Raw genomic sequence first — 15,285 nt, forward strand, 5'->3', positions numbered from 1 at the left:
CAGCAGAGCCGCAGCCTGACCGCCCCGCCGGGGTAGGGGTGGCTCGCCCCGGGGGTGCGGGGTCTGGACCTGCTGCTGCTTCGGTGGCTCGGGGCTGTCCGCGTGGTGCTTTGGCATCCTGTGCTCCGCAGTCTCGCCCGGAGAAGTTGCCGTGCGGTTGAGGGAGTGAGGAGATAGCAGCTGTTTGACAGGTCATCCCTACCCACGTTTTGTCTGGATCGAGCACACCCACCGTGCAGCCCGCCCAGCTTGCAGCTTGGCAAACCTTCTGATTAAAATTGCTACTCAACACACTCCCGTGAAGGAAAATTTGAATCCTTACAGTTTCGTTTAATAAATCTTACTTAGTGGGAGAAATCCCTCTCCCTCTAGGAAGAACACGCAGTAATTTATCTTTGTTTACCTACCTTAGGTCATGCCAGCACCTAGCTGGTTTCATTGGTATGCTATTTTGGTATAACAATACTAAATAGAAGGAAAATATTTTCCTTTTGCTTTGAGCAATAAAATACTTCTTTGTTCTAGAACCAGGAAGCCTTTATACATAATACTTTTTGAGGGCAGAAGTTGGTGACTGTCTTTACCCTTTGACTAAATACATGAAAAAAATCCCAGAGGAGCTAGAAAACATTACACAGCTCTATTGATTGTTTTTATATCCCAAATTCCAGGAAATCATTTTGCAGAATATTTGTGCAGCCTTTCTAAACTAAATTTAATCTTAAAAATAGGGCCTACTCACCGAGTTGACAGACTCACATTAAAAGTATCAAGAATTAAACAGCTCACGCAGCTAATATTGGAAGGAATAATCGATGGAAGAGATTCAGAGTCTAGGGATGGGTCTGGAGTCTAGGGATGGTGTGTTTAAAAAATGGCAAATGGAGGTTGGAAAGTTCCACCTGCAGTACTGTACTTGGATTTTGGTTCATTGATGGTTATTTTAATGACATTTCAAACAGGTCTTTTCATATAGGAAAACCAAATATCCACTGTATTAAAAATAACACATTTTGGGCTTAAAAAAAAAAAAGGTATTCGAGGGCCGGGCCTCCTGCCTTGCGAACGCAATGTCTGAGTTCGATATCCCTGATACCAAAAAAAAAAAAGTATTCTTGAAGCTTTTTCCAGTCTGTAAAAACAAACGATACTAAAATGCACATGTTTTAAGAAACAGAATTATATCAGATTAATCCAATTTTTAGAAAATTTCATTGGCCTCAGTTTTATTTTCCTAAAAATTCTATTTATAGTGTAATGTCTAACTTCAGAGAGCTTTTTTTATGCTGTCGCAACTAACAGGAACAACTTCTGGAGAAAAGCGTATTTACTAATGAGAAGTAGAAATTTGAATTTCTGTAAGAGTTTTTTAGATACATTTTTATATTACAAAATTTACTTTTTAAAAGTGTATAATTCAGTATCTTAGTGTCTTCACAAGATTGTGCAAAAGTGCACCAATTCCAGTACCTTTTCACTCAAAAAATAAAAAACCCTGATCTCCTCCTTTCATTGGCATTTCCCCCTTTCATTTTTTTCGCGGGGAGGGATTTGACATAGGATTTCACTCTGAAGTTGACGCTGCCTATGTAGCCCAGACTGGCCTCAAACTCCCCAGCAATCCTCCTGCCTCAGCCTCCTCACCCTCCCCTGTACATTACAACCACTAATCTTTTTGTCTCTCTGGATTTAGCTGTCCTGTATGTGACCAGTTGTGTCTTGCACTTAGCATCTTTTCAGAGTTTGTATTACAGGATATGTCTACACTTCATTCATTTTTATGGCAGGATAATAGTCCTTTCTTTTTTGGTACCTGGAATCGAACTCAGGTCCTTGCACTTCCAAGGCAGGCAGTGGAACCGCTGAGCTAAATCCCCGGCCCAATATTTATTTCATTGTATGAATATGCCTTGTTTTGTTTATCCACTTTTCAGTTCCTGGGTATTTGGCTGTTACAAATAATGCTGGTGTGAAGAATCATTTCTGAGTTTTTGTGTGGACATGATTTCATCTCTCAGGTTTATTGCTGAGTCGTTCATGCTGACCCTGCTGAACTATTTGAAGAACTACTAAACTTTACCACAGCTTCTACATTCCTACCAGCGCTGTGAGGGTTCCATTTTCTCTGTATCCTTGATGGCACTTAAGAATGTTTCTTTTTTGGGGAAGGCGGTGGAACACTAAGCTAAATCCCCAGTCCAATGTTTCTTTTTGGAGACTGCCATCCTGATAGCTGTCAAGTGGTGTCTCATGGTTTTCATTTATATTTCGTCTTTTCATGTGTTGGTATCAGTCATTTGAATATCTTTGGAGACCTTCTGTTTTGTTTTTTGAGGCAGGGTCTAATGTTATAGTTCAGGCTGGTCCTGAACTCTTGGTGCTTCTCCTGCCTCAGCCTCCCACATGCCGGGATGACAAGCATGCACGACTATGCTGGGCTGGAGACTTTCTTTAAATAATAGTTTCTCAGTCTTTGCTTTTTTACATATATTTTCTTATTTAGTCTTTTAAGCAGTCTTGTAAGTTAGATTGTACCTGCTTTCCTGCTAGAAACTAGATGCAAAAACATTCATGAATTTGCTTGTTTTTTTAACCTTACAGTTAGTAAGAGGCAGGACCTGAATATACACTCAGGTTGTCTCACTCTACTTTCTGCATTCTTTCTACTTGGTGAAGCATACAGAAGTTACATTGTGTTTGGGAATTTGCTTGGCTAATCAGTGACAAAGTTGGGAGAAAATAAATTTGAAAGTCAACCAAACAAAAAAGGAGCAGGTGTTGTAGCCATATTGCCTTAAATTTGCCAGATTTTAAAAATTTTCACATGAATTACTGGTTCTGCTATATAGTAGGGTAGGTCTGATTTCTGTATTTGCAGTGGGAAAATAGTGATTAAACCTACTAACAGCTTCCTCATGGCATAACTGATCTTAAAACCCCTTTTCACTAAGACTCATTCCATTCTGCAATTCCCGTGGTCTGTCTTTCCACTAATTTATTCCCTCTAATGGTGATATAATTAAACAGTTTCACATTTTACGTAAACATTAAGATTTTTCTGTGTTAAACTGAGATTAACTTTTACTTTTGATGTGGGCGGTCTGCCAGTTTTGCTTTGAAGTGCAGGATTTTTATGGACTGCTCTGTATGAGACATAACATGTATGTAAAACTCTCAACTCCTTGGAAACTAGGCAAGGACCATATGTTATTTCTCCACCTTGGCCTATCCATTGTCCTGCATAGTGCCTGATGCATAGCAAGGATGCTATCCCTTGTTGAGTGAATGAATACAAATGCATTTTTAATTAAAAAAATTATCTTTTGTAGGAAAGAGGCAGTGTAAGTTATAGAAAATCTGGAATATGTGGTAACATTTAGAATTTAACTTAACACTGTTTTTTACAGAAGGAAGAACTATTGTAATCTGCAAGTACCTGGTGACTGCCACATGTTTGTTTTCTAGGTACTTAGCTCAATACTCAAACACAGAAATTGTACCTTTAGTGTTTGTGGAATGAATGAATGAATGAATGATCAGTGAGTGAATACAAGAATTAGTTTTTGCTATAACAAATAGAAGAGCTGTAGGAAAAGTAATATTTAGGCTCTACTTTTTATTTATATATTTTAATTGTCAGACACAATACATGTAAAATATAAAAATTCAAATAAAATGTGATACAGAGAGTAAAAGCTGCAAACTCCCTTTGCTTTTCTCCTTTCCTTTTTCATACCTGAGACCATCCCCATTTCAGATAACAACTGTGAGGTTTGTAATTTCAATTTCCAAACCTATGCAATACCTTTGCATTTATATGTGCATATCTGTACAAGTACACATATTCCAACATTCATAGTGGTGTGTATTTACCATGTTTTTCTTTTATGCATGGCCTATACTACACATAGTCCTTTCTTTTTCTCACCTAAATATTCTTAAATGTTTGTGTCTATATTCACACAAGGTGTACATATTTATGTTTCTGGTTCAGTTTGCTGTCCTTACCTGATTTGGTGTCAAGATGAAGCCAGTCCCCAGGGGTGAGTGGGGCACTTTTCCCTCTTCACTGTCCTCCAGAACAGTTTAAGATGTTTGCCTTGTCAGTGTTTATTAGAGGTCACTTGACATCTGAGGCAGCAGGAAGCCATCTGAGATGACCTTTCCAATTTCCTCCACTTTCATTGTTCTGTCAAGTTTTGTTTTTTTTGGGGGTGACATTTTATGAGTAAGTTGATGAAGGCAAATGATTAAATTTTTTCACACATTGAAAACAGTGTGTTACATACATGTCTGCAGTACATAGTGTTTACATTCCTTGTGTGGAGTTGGTACTTGTGGCAAATGATTAAATGAATCAGTAGATGTCAGAGCCTCTGGGCTTTCTTTTAGACCAGAGTAAAGTCTACAGGTCTGTTATTAGTTGTACAGTAGGTCACTTTGCTCTCTTCAAAGTTTTTTTCATCTGTAAAATGACAGTAATTCTTAACCTTACCTTGAAACTGTTGCATGATACGAAGTAATATGTGAAAGGCTCAGTACTTGCACCTAGTGAAGATGAAAATAGCTCAAGTAACTAACTGTAAGGTGGTATACAAATGTACATGTTTTTTACTATGGATATTGTAATTATGCTTTAGCCTAGGGACAAATTTAAAAGATAGAATGTTGAAACTACGGTTGGTTTCCCCTAATAAATTGGCAGCATCTGTAAAAATTCCCAGGCTATTTAGAATTCAATTTTGGCAGACAGTGATTTACAAACACCTGCACTTTTTAAATGCAGGATAGTAGGGGATAGTGCAAAAGGTACACCTAGAATAGATTAATCATACATTGTCACTTGTTAGCTTTGTGATTTTGGGTAAGTTAAATTCTTCGGTGAAATGGGATAACAACACCTGCTGTATAGAGTAGTTATGATGAAAGAAATTAGTATCTAGCATCTGTGGCTGTTCATAATCACTTTGTTTTTCATGTAATGAATGGCCAACAGTGACACTAGATGTTGTAGTCCATTATTTTGTAGATGCTTAGTGTAGTGGAAAGAACATTAGGCCCCATCATACATTTTAGTCTGCACTACACTTACTAGCCTGAATGAGACACTTAACTGCTCACCTCCCTTTCTTTCCTTACCTATAACAAAATAGCAAGGGAACTAACACTTCCCAGTCCTGGCCAAGTTCTTTACTCATTGTAACTGTCTCCTTCTGGGGAGGAAAGAGCTTACCTCTGTGTACAGGAATACCAAATGAGGGGCTACTGGAAACAGAAATACTAAGTGTACGTAAAAAAACAAACACCCAATCCAATATGGGATGAGACTACTGATTTATTAATGATTTTCACGTATAAGAAATACAGGATTGTTAATGTGTCCTAATGCCTATACTTAAGAGTAGTAATTTAAGTTTTTTATACTTTATGTTGCTCATAATCACTTTACCTAAATAATTTATTACTTGGTCTTCATTGCATTTCCAGTTTGACCAAGTAAGGAAGGGAGGATAGGTAATGGCCGTGAAGGGAAATGTAAGCTTGTTTTGATAGTGAAGTATGTGTGTGTGTGTGTGTGTGTGTGTGTGTGTGTGTGTGTGAAATTGGGAAGGACAGTTCTCTGGCAGCTTGGTATATGCAAAAACTGCAGATTCTTGCAAAGATGTAGAGGAAATGTGCATTATAATTCATTCTCTTCTAGTGGACTTGCAGAGTCATTTAGAAAATGAAGCTGCCTTTCTCAGTTGGTTTGTAAAGAGCTATTGATTATATGCTTGAAAGATAGTAATACTGTCTTTCTTTTAATAGGGGTTGCCAGAGCTTTTGCTTTTGAGTTTCATTTTATTGGATAAGATTCAGTGATATTGATTTCATAGTTTTGCAAGCTTTATGCTAGGGATATGCAAAACAAAAAATGCTGTGGGGACATCACAAATTAAATTGTGATTCACTAGTCATATAAAAGGATTAGGAATCTATCCAGTGAGGTTTCAGTTAGCATATTTATTTAGTAGGAGTGGGTACTGGTATGAGGTTAGGGAATTTTTATCAGGGCAGGCTTGAATTACAATATGTAAATTCTCACTAAAATTGAATGCTTCTTTTTGGTAGAGTGAAAAATACCTTGGAGCTATGTGCAAGAATTAAAAGACATAGTCCTTGTCTTCAAAGAGTTTATAATCTAATTACGAGGCAATAAAGGAAGTGTAAGGGCAGAGAGCTGTTAAAGTTTGTGCCTGCCCTGTGTAAAATCAATTTTGTTGAGTTGGGCTTGATAAGAAGCCAGAGGTCTCCTCTGGGAGCACTATCAGAAAATACCCAGTCCTTTGAAGACTTAGTTATGTATCTTGTATATCTTGGCTATTCAATAGAGTTGTCTTTGCTTTATAAAAATTGCTGTTTGGAATAAGCACCAACAAAAATCCTGAGTATTCTGAGTATTTTCTCCTTATCTCTTGCACCTCGGACTGAGTTTTCCTTATTTTGTGATGGCTGCTAGAGTGCCAAAACTTGAGTGTAACTCACACCAAAGTGAGCAAATAGGTTTCTGTTTCATGCTGTTCACATTTTAACCTTTGCTTGCTTGCTTCCTTTCTCCTCTCTCTCTCTCTTTTTTTTTTTGGTACTAAGGATTGAAGCCAGGACTGTGACCATAGTAGGCAAGTGTTCTGTCACTGAACTATATCCTCAGCCCTTTTTTATTTTTCATGTTGAGACAGGATCATCTTCTTCACTTGCCCAATCTGGCCTTAGCCTTGAACTTTCTATCCTCCCGTCTTGGCCTCCTGAATAGGTGGGATTACAGGCATAAGTCATCATGCCTGTCTTACTGTTTGCTTTGAGTTTATTTTTTTAGTAGTTGATGCATTCTTATAAGCATCTTTAACCCTTCTCAGAACAAAATTGAGTATTTCTAAATAAATATACCTGACAGTCCACGGGCGAACACATCAAGGCAAATAGATTAATATAGTAGGAATCAGACAAGGCAAAAAGTTTTGTTTCATGGGCTGGTTGTGACTAACAATAGTGACTGGGACATGCATGGAAGAGTTGGATGCAGTGTCTGGATTTATACGAAAAGAGTGTTAAGATCACTGAGCAGTGCTTCTTGTCATGGGTAGGAGTTGTGATAGCATGGGTGCTTCTATTTGCTGTCCTTGGTACAGATAAAATATTCAGAAAGCTTAATAACACAGTAGGTGGGTGGCTTTTAAGTTTAGAGCTAGATGTGCAGGGAGAAATGTGGGTTTGAGGAAAAAGCTGGTAACTAACTTGTTGACGTCGGTAGTCAGATTGGTTCAGCCAGAATAAAATGCACAAAGGATAAAAACAAGGTGGTGGGGCTGGGGATTTAGCTCAGTTGCTTTGTGCCTGCCTCACAAGCACAAGCTCCTGAGTTCAGTTACCCACACAGAAAAAAAAAAAGGTTGCAGGAAAGTAAAGGGGGCGTGGGAAACTTGAATGGCTAGATGGAGGAGATTGTTTTCAAGCTCCTAAAATGTTTTCTAATTAATTCTGTACATTATTTCCACAATCTTTGTCCTCATTCATGTCCTTGTTATCCTTTCCATTTTAAAAGTTGTTTTTTGAATAGGTAATACACTGATATATTTCAAAATACAAAAACACAAGGATAGCAAGGATAGCTCCTGTCTCTCAGGAGCTATTCTTGTTCCACATTCCTATTCCCCAATAAATTTTCCAACGCTCAACACACACGTGCGCGTGCACACACACACAGACACACACACAGACACACACACACACACACGGAGACACATTAAAAATGACTTCCTTATTCCAAGTGTAGTGGCTACCACCTGTAATCCTAGCTACTGGGCAGACTGAGGCAGGAGCATCACAAGGGGAAGGGTACCCTGGCAATTTAGTTAGAACTTGTCTCAAAATAAAATTTAAACGTAAGTCAGTGGTGGAGTGCTTGCCCAGCCACACTGGTTCAATCTCCAGTTTCATACCAAACAAAGAAATAAACTGAGACAGACTTCTTCTTGGTCCTGTTCCTTAACAATAGAGTTTGCTCCTTTGCAAAGAAGACCATTGTCATTCACAAAAGATGTGCTTTTGCATCTTTTTATACAAATGACACTTCCGTGCCTATTCACACACTACTTCCATACCGTGTACAGTGTTCTGCGCCTTGCTGGTTTTATTTCTTGGAGCTTTTTTTTTTTTTGTATTGTGGATTAGGCCCGGGATCCAGAACACACTAGGCAAGCACTCTCTTTCTGAACTGCATCCCCAGCCCCTTGTCTGGAATAATTTTATGGTTACAGAAAAATTGGAAAAACAGTACAAGGAGTTCTGTATGGACCTCACCCAGTTTTATTTTCCTCTTGGCGTTAACTTACTATGGTACATTTGTCAAACCTAAGAAAGCAATGGGAGTATGTTAACTGTTAACTGAATGGTAGGCTGTATTTGGGTATCTACAGTTTTTCCATTAATGATGCTTTTTGATTCCAAGAACCCATTTAGAATACCAGATTGTTTAATCTTTTCTAGTCTCCTCTGACAGTTTTTTAGTCTTGCTTTTTGTGACCTGAAAGTTTTGAGGTATACTGGGTCAGATATTTTGTAGAATGTGTAGATATTTTGTTGGTTTTGGTTTGTTTGATTTTTTTTCATGATCATAATGGGGCTATTAATTTTCTTTTAAAAAATTTAGTATTCCTTTAGATGGATAAACAATTTATGTAACTATTTCCCCATTGATGTATATTTAGGTGATTTAGTAAATTACAGTGGTTAGAACAGGTTTGACTGTGCCTAGTTTCTGGCTTCACACTAACAATATTATCTTAGGTTACTTTTGCTTGGCCTCTTTTTCCTCACCTGTACCATGGGCATATTAATGGCACTTATGTCATAGGATTGGTCATAAGATTGGGAGAATTGAGAAAGTGTAGGGAGTGCTTAGGATATTGTCTAGCACTATACTAAGTGCTAGATAAGTAGTTGCTATTATTTAACTTTTATCACTATTTACTTATTTATCTATTTACTTATTTGTTTTGCAGTACTGGACATTGGACCCAGGGCCTTGCATATGCTAGGCAAGTGATCTACCACTGAGCTATATTCTTAGCCCTTTTAAAATTTTATTTTGAGACAGGGTCTTGCTAAATTGCCAAGGGTGGCCTTGAACTGGTGATCTTTCTGCTTTAGCCTCCCAAGTGGCTAGAATTAGAGATGTGCACCACCTTGCCCAGTTCAATCTTTTATTGTTATGATGCTGTGGTCAGTAAATTAGTATATTATACTATTTCACACAAAATGATAGGTGTATATAAGTTAATTCCTGGGAATGGGATTTTGGATTAAAAGTACTTGCATTTATAATTTTAGTAAATTTAATCAAATTTCCCTCCATAGAGGTACTGTTGTGCTTATCTACTAGGAATATATGAGAAGATCTGTATTCCTGTTTCTAGTGTGTCACTAGGTTATTTGATAACTGCCATTCTGTTGGTACATTTTTTGTTAAGAATTAATTCAAGCATCTTTTCATTCATTCATTTAAAAGTTCAGATTTTGATGTTATTTATTATGAATCATTTCTGTTTAATCAGCTGGGTAATGATAAAAATATTTTCAGGAAATTATTATAGAAATAGATATAGAATAGTTTAGTCCCAGAAAAGACTAGAAGTTGCCCTGTAATTGTAAGGAGGTCAATCTGAGAACTGGGAACCAAATTTCTGATGTCTTCTCTAGTGTGATAATGTGCCTTAGAAATATTTTTCAGTTTTAGGGGGAATCACTCTGTTGTTTTTGCAGCTGACTGTAAATGAAGCTGCAGAGGTGGGAATTGGAAGGAAAATTATAGTTAAAGTAAAACTCAAAACAGAATCAGGCCAATGTCTTCTGATATGCATGTTTATTATTTTGCATAATAATTTGACGTGAAGTAAAACTTTGCTTATGTAATTATAAATAAGTCTAATATCCAGTCCTTACAAGTTTTTCTTTCCCATTGTGCTGTTTTGTGTTCCTGATCATTGCAGGTCAGTAGTTTTTTTTTTTTTTTTCTGATATCCTCCACACTTTAATGCTTATCATTAAAGTGTCTTTCTCCCCAAACCACTTTCCCTGCTCCTCTTCACCACCGAAGTCCTGCATCGTGCACTTTCTCAGTTTGCTACAATTGGCTTTTCAGTGTCCAGGAAAGGCCTGTGTGTTAAAGGCTTGGTTCCCCAACTTGGTTCTATAGAGAGCTGATGGAAACTTTTAAGAGGTGGGATCTCTGGGTTTGGTAGCACACACTTGTAATCCCAGCTACTTGGACGGCAGAAGGATCGTGGGTTTGAGGCCTGCCTGGGCAGTTTACTGAGACCTCCATCTCAAATAAAAACAAAAAAAACCAAAATGAGAAGTGGAAGCCTTTAGGTCTTTGAGGATTGTGGGAACCCGGTCCCTTCTCTCCTTCATTTCCTGGCCATGAGGTAAGTGGCTTTGTTCCACCATGCGCAGTGTTGTGATGTGCTCCCTTGTCACTAGCCGAAAAGCAGCAGGGCCAACAGTAATGAACTAGAACTTCCAAAATTGTGAAATAAGCCTTTAATCTTTATAAATGGATTACCTCTTCCTTCATTTCCTGGCCATGAGGTAAGTGGCTTTGTTCCACCATGCGCAGTGTTGTGATGTGCTTCCTTGTCACTAGCCAAAAAGCAGCAGGGCCAACAGTAATGAACTAGAACTTCCAAAATTGTGAAATAAGATAATTGTTACAATGATAAAGTTAGCAGGTGGTGGTCCTTTGTTCTTTTCTTTAAGTATGAATTCCATGTTTGGGATTGTGTGAGGCCAGCCTAGCCTGTGCATTTTATTTGACTCCTATTTACCATTCACAGCGTGGAGGCTACAAGAAGTCTGGAACCTGAGGATAGATTCTTGGGGGTTGGAGAGGGATGCAAAAGCAGCTACCTAAAAAGGGGAAAGTTGTATTAAAGGAGAAGGAAGTAAACACCTTAAAATGGAATCTGGATTCTTGGAATTTGAGCCTTTTGGGTTCTGAATAATGAAGTTTAAAAGAATGATGAGGGCAAAAAAGCAGCCCAGGTAACCTATTAACTTTTTGGACTGAGTACTCCCGGTGTGGTGTCATACTAAAACCATTTTCCTAGTGGGATTGACAAAATAAGCAAATAATGGCCCTACACCCTCAAACCAAGCAAACCTAAAGGTAAGAACTTCTTGTAGCTGCCTTTATATGCAAGTAATGTGTGTTAAAAGACAATTGGGTCCCTGTTTAAATCTTTTTAGTTTTGGTAGGGAACACTGGAGACCATGGATTCCGGGGCCCAGAGATAGGAAGGATGGCCTAGAGCCCTTAGAAGGCAGGAGGATGGGAACTTAAAGGCAGCTCAGAATTAACACAGAGCTTTCCAGTTTTCAGTAGCGCTTAGATAATCTTTACTCACAGACAAAACTGCTTAATTCCAAACATTTCCTCTGTATAGAACACATAGTGAATTCGACACTTGACTTATGATTAGATGGAAGCTGCTACTAAATGCTTTGTAAAGTGGGATTTGTATCCCCTTCATTTCCAAAATACTGAAGAACTCTAGAATTAGAAACGAGGTGAGTAATTTTAAACAGCATTTGCTTTAAGCAAACAACATCACTTGAATTCTGTTCTAAATATATAGTTTCTGTTAAAGTGTCATTTAATTTAGTCTGATTTTGTACCTTTTAAGAATATTTAAACCTATCAGATTTTTCATACCTTTGTGTCTTTTAAGTAGATAATTACTGCTTTTTTCCATGATACTTCATTGAGATCAGATATTATGGAAATAAGAATGCTGATAGAAGAAATACTATTTATATCTGGTCTTGTCTGTTTAGGTTGTTGTAGAAGAATACCATATTCTAGGTGGCTTGTAGACAATAAAAATACTCTCATTGTTCTAGAGATCAGAAGGTCCAAGGTCAGGGCGCTGGCAAATTCAATACCTGGTGAGGCAAGTTTCTTGGTTCACAGATCATCATTACTGTTCCTCACATGGAAAAAGGGGTGGGGGAACTCTAGCAGCTCTTTTTGCTGACCTCCTTCATGAGGGCTTTGTGTCCCTGTCCTAACACCTTCTCAAGGCTTCATCTCTTAGTGCCTTTATCTTGGAGTTAAGGATTCCATCATGTGGCTCTCCAGACGTTCTCTGTGATATCTCATACTGGCGCGTTCTGCAGCTGCTGCCCTGGGTGATTTTGAAGCATGGAGCGCAGCATAAGGAAGGGGAACATTGGCGGTGGACCCTGGGTAGGTCTGGCTCAGCCTGGAATCCGGCCTGCCTTAGTCATTCCACGTATGGTAATTTAATATCTCTCTGTCCACCCTGTATGATCGTAAATGTTGCTTTATGTTAGAGCACATCATTCAAATATTAGAAAGTGCAAAAAGTTTCAGTGACATTTCCTACCCATCTGTAGCAAGAAGTAAAGTTTCTTTTTTGTAGTTACATCTACTTCCTTCTTACTACTCCCTTGCTCTTTAATACCTGGCAGCCATCAATCTCTTCTCTGTTTCTGTAATTTTGTCAAGAGTGACATATACAGGGTATCTTGGAACATACATCCTTTCAGGGTAGGCTTTTATCCTTTTGGCATAATTCTTTTGAGAGTCATACGTAGGCTTCTCTGTTTCAGTAGTCTCTTTCTTAATTGCTGAGTAGTATTCCGCAGTGTGGATATACTTCAGTTTGTTTATTCACTTATTAAAGGGTATGTAGACTGTTTCTAGCTTTTGGATGTTATGACTAATGCTACTATAAACATTCATGTATAGATTTTTATGTGAATTTAAGCCCATGTTTCTCAGGAATAAATGCTCAAAAGTACAATCTCTGGATTATTTGGTAGTTGCATGTTTAGGTTTTTAAAGAACTTGCCAGTGTCTTTCAGAATGACTATCATTTTATTTTATTTTTTGTGGTACAGAACTCAGGACCTTGCACTTGCCAGGCAGGTACAGCGCCACTGAGCTGTGTCCTTGGCCTGACTGTATAATTTTAAATCTCATGAGGAATATTAATGGATATTATAGACTGAAGTCTGCCTACCCAATTCATATGTTGAAACCCTTAGCCCTTATTACCTTAGAATATGACTATTTAGAGAAAGGGCTTTTAAAGAGGTGATTTAAGTTGGAGACTTTGGGGGGGCTTAGTTTATGACTGGTATCCTTATAAGAAGAAAAAACTGGGGATACAGAGATCCCTGAGATGTGTGCATAAAAGGAAAGACTGCGTGAGGACACAGTGATGAGGCAGGTATAGCAGTAAGCCAAGAACAAGATATCCCAGAAGAAACCCAACCTGCTGACACTTTAATGAGAAAGTAAGTGTTTAAGCTACATGGTATATTGTTTTAGGCAGCTAATACAATGAGTAATTCAGTATTTTTTTTAAATTCTTGCCAGCATTTGGTTTTGATTTTAACTTTAGCCATTCTGCTAGATATGTAGTGATACATATCATTGTTGCTTTAATTTGTATTTTCTGGTGGCGAATGATATTGACCACCATTTCATATGCTTACTTTATATTGTATATTCTCTTTGGTAAATATCTGTTCATCTGTTGTTCATTTCTTGGGGACATTTTTACTATTCATATATTCTAGACAGTAGTTTTTTGTTAGCTATATGGTTCGCAAATTTTTTTCCCCACTGTGTAGCTTGTCTTTCAATTCTTTTAACATGGTCACTCACAAAACAGTTTTAATTTTGAAGTTTACTTTATCAGTTTTCCTTTTGTGGATTATGTTTTTGTTGTCAAAAGTCTAGCCTAACTCTTCATCCTGATTATTTTACTTCTGAAGTTTTAAAGTTTTCCTTATTGTATTTAAATTCATGAACTATTTTGAGGGCTTTTTTTTTTTTTTTACCTGGAATTGAACTCGGGTCCTTGCGCTTGCAAGGCAGGCCACCGAACTGCTGAGCTAAATCCCCAGCCCCATAAAGCATTTTAAATGGCCAACTGTCATTTTATTTGTTTTTGTTTTTGTATTTTTGGTACCGGGGATCGAACTCAGGTCCTTGCACTTGCAAGGCAGGCGGTGGAACCACCGAGCTAAATCCCTGGCCCCAACTTTAATTTTTATATAAAGTGTGAAACTTAATTCAGGATTCATTTTTTTTTTTTTTTTAGGGGAACGGCTGTGGATATCCAGTGCTTCAGCACTATTTGATGGGACGGCAATCTTTTCCCATAGGATTCTTTTTCTACCTTTATCTAAAAGCAATCTGGTGTACTTATGTGGTCCTATTTGGGGGCGTATAACGTTCCTTTTAGCATTTCTTTAGCTGTATTCCTTTTTTTTTTGGATATATTGTACTTTCGTTTTCATTCAGTTCAATGTATGTTTTATTCTTCTCAGAACATCCTAATTTGGCCCATGATGTAAATTTTTATTTATTTATTCATACATCTATAAATATGTCATTCATTCTAATTATTTACCTCCCTAAATAGCCTCAGAATTTTTTTGGTTCCTGGGATTAATCTCGGGACCTCATGCTTGTGAGGCAGGCCTTGAAACCACTAAGCTAAATCCCTGGACCTCAGAAAGCTTTGATGTAAATGTTGTAAGAACTTAGGCTTTACTAGAGAAAATGATGTCACATAATTTTTTCTATGAATTTCAATTTATTTTAATTTCTCTTATCTCCTATAATGTTTATACCTGAAGAAATACTCATGGAAAGGAAATCATTTTGGATTAATATTCTTTTTTAAATTAATTTTATTGGTACATTTAAGGTATAACGACAGTCATCATTGGAAATTTTCACGTTTACATAATTCATCTTGGTTCTTTTTTCCCCATTCCCCTGCCCTCCCCTCAACCCCTCTACCCCCTTTATCTACAAAGACTTTGTTTCTATTTTTTCTTATATTAATTCTATGTTACATAATTTATAGAAGTTGGAGTTTTTGTTTCTTTTGTTGCTCATATTGAACCCAGTCCCTTTCACTTGATAAGTACATACTTTCACTGAGCTACACCATTATCTCAGGAATTAAACTTTTTTTGGTACTGGGGATCTAACTCAGGGCCTCACACTTGCCGGCAGGTGCTGTGCTACTGAGCTACATCCCTCGCCCAGGAATTAAACTTTTAGGAAATACAGGCATAGTTGGTTGCAGTGGCACATACCTGTAATCCCTGCCTCTCAGGAGGCCATGGCAGGGTTTAGTGCAAGTTTGGATAGTTAGGGGGAATCTAAAAATAAAAAGAACTGAGGATCCACCTTAGTGG

At 37.7% G+C, this 15,285-nt stretch overlaps 1 protein-coding gene across 8 annotated transcripts in view; it reads left to right on the forward strand.

Annotated features, from left to right (window-relative positions):
* The window catches only part of Sestd1 (SEC14 and spectrin domain containing 1), a 136,493-nt gene that overhangs the window by 26,472 nt on the left and 94,736 nt on the right, over nt 1-15,285 (forward strand). For 2 of the 8 annotated variants that reach the window (XM_010636783.3, XM_010636788.3), the window contains exon 1: nt 12,121-12,286. The exons of 4 other annotated variants lie outside the window; for them this stretch is intronic. The gene's annotated coding sequence lies outside the window, so the exon portion shown is untranslated. Of the gene's footprint in view, nt 1-11,123; nt 11,207-12,120; nt 12,287-15,285 lie in introns of those variants that run through there. 2 more of the 8 variants (XM_010636787.3, XM_010636784.3) reach the window with 2 other exon arrangements.

The sequence above is a fragment of the Fukomys damarensis genome, unplaced genomic scaffold (assembly GCF_012274545.1).
Source record: "Fukomys damarensis isolate Sample0158 unplaced genomic scaffold, DMR_v1.0_HiC HiC_scaffold_26, whole genome shotgun sequence".
Lineage (NCBI taxonomy): Eukaryota > Metazoa > Chordata > Mammalia > Rodentia > Bathyergidae > Fukomys > Fukomys damarensis.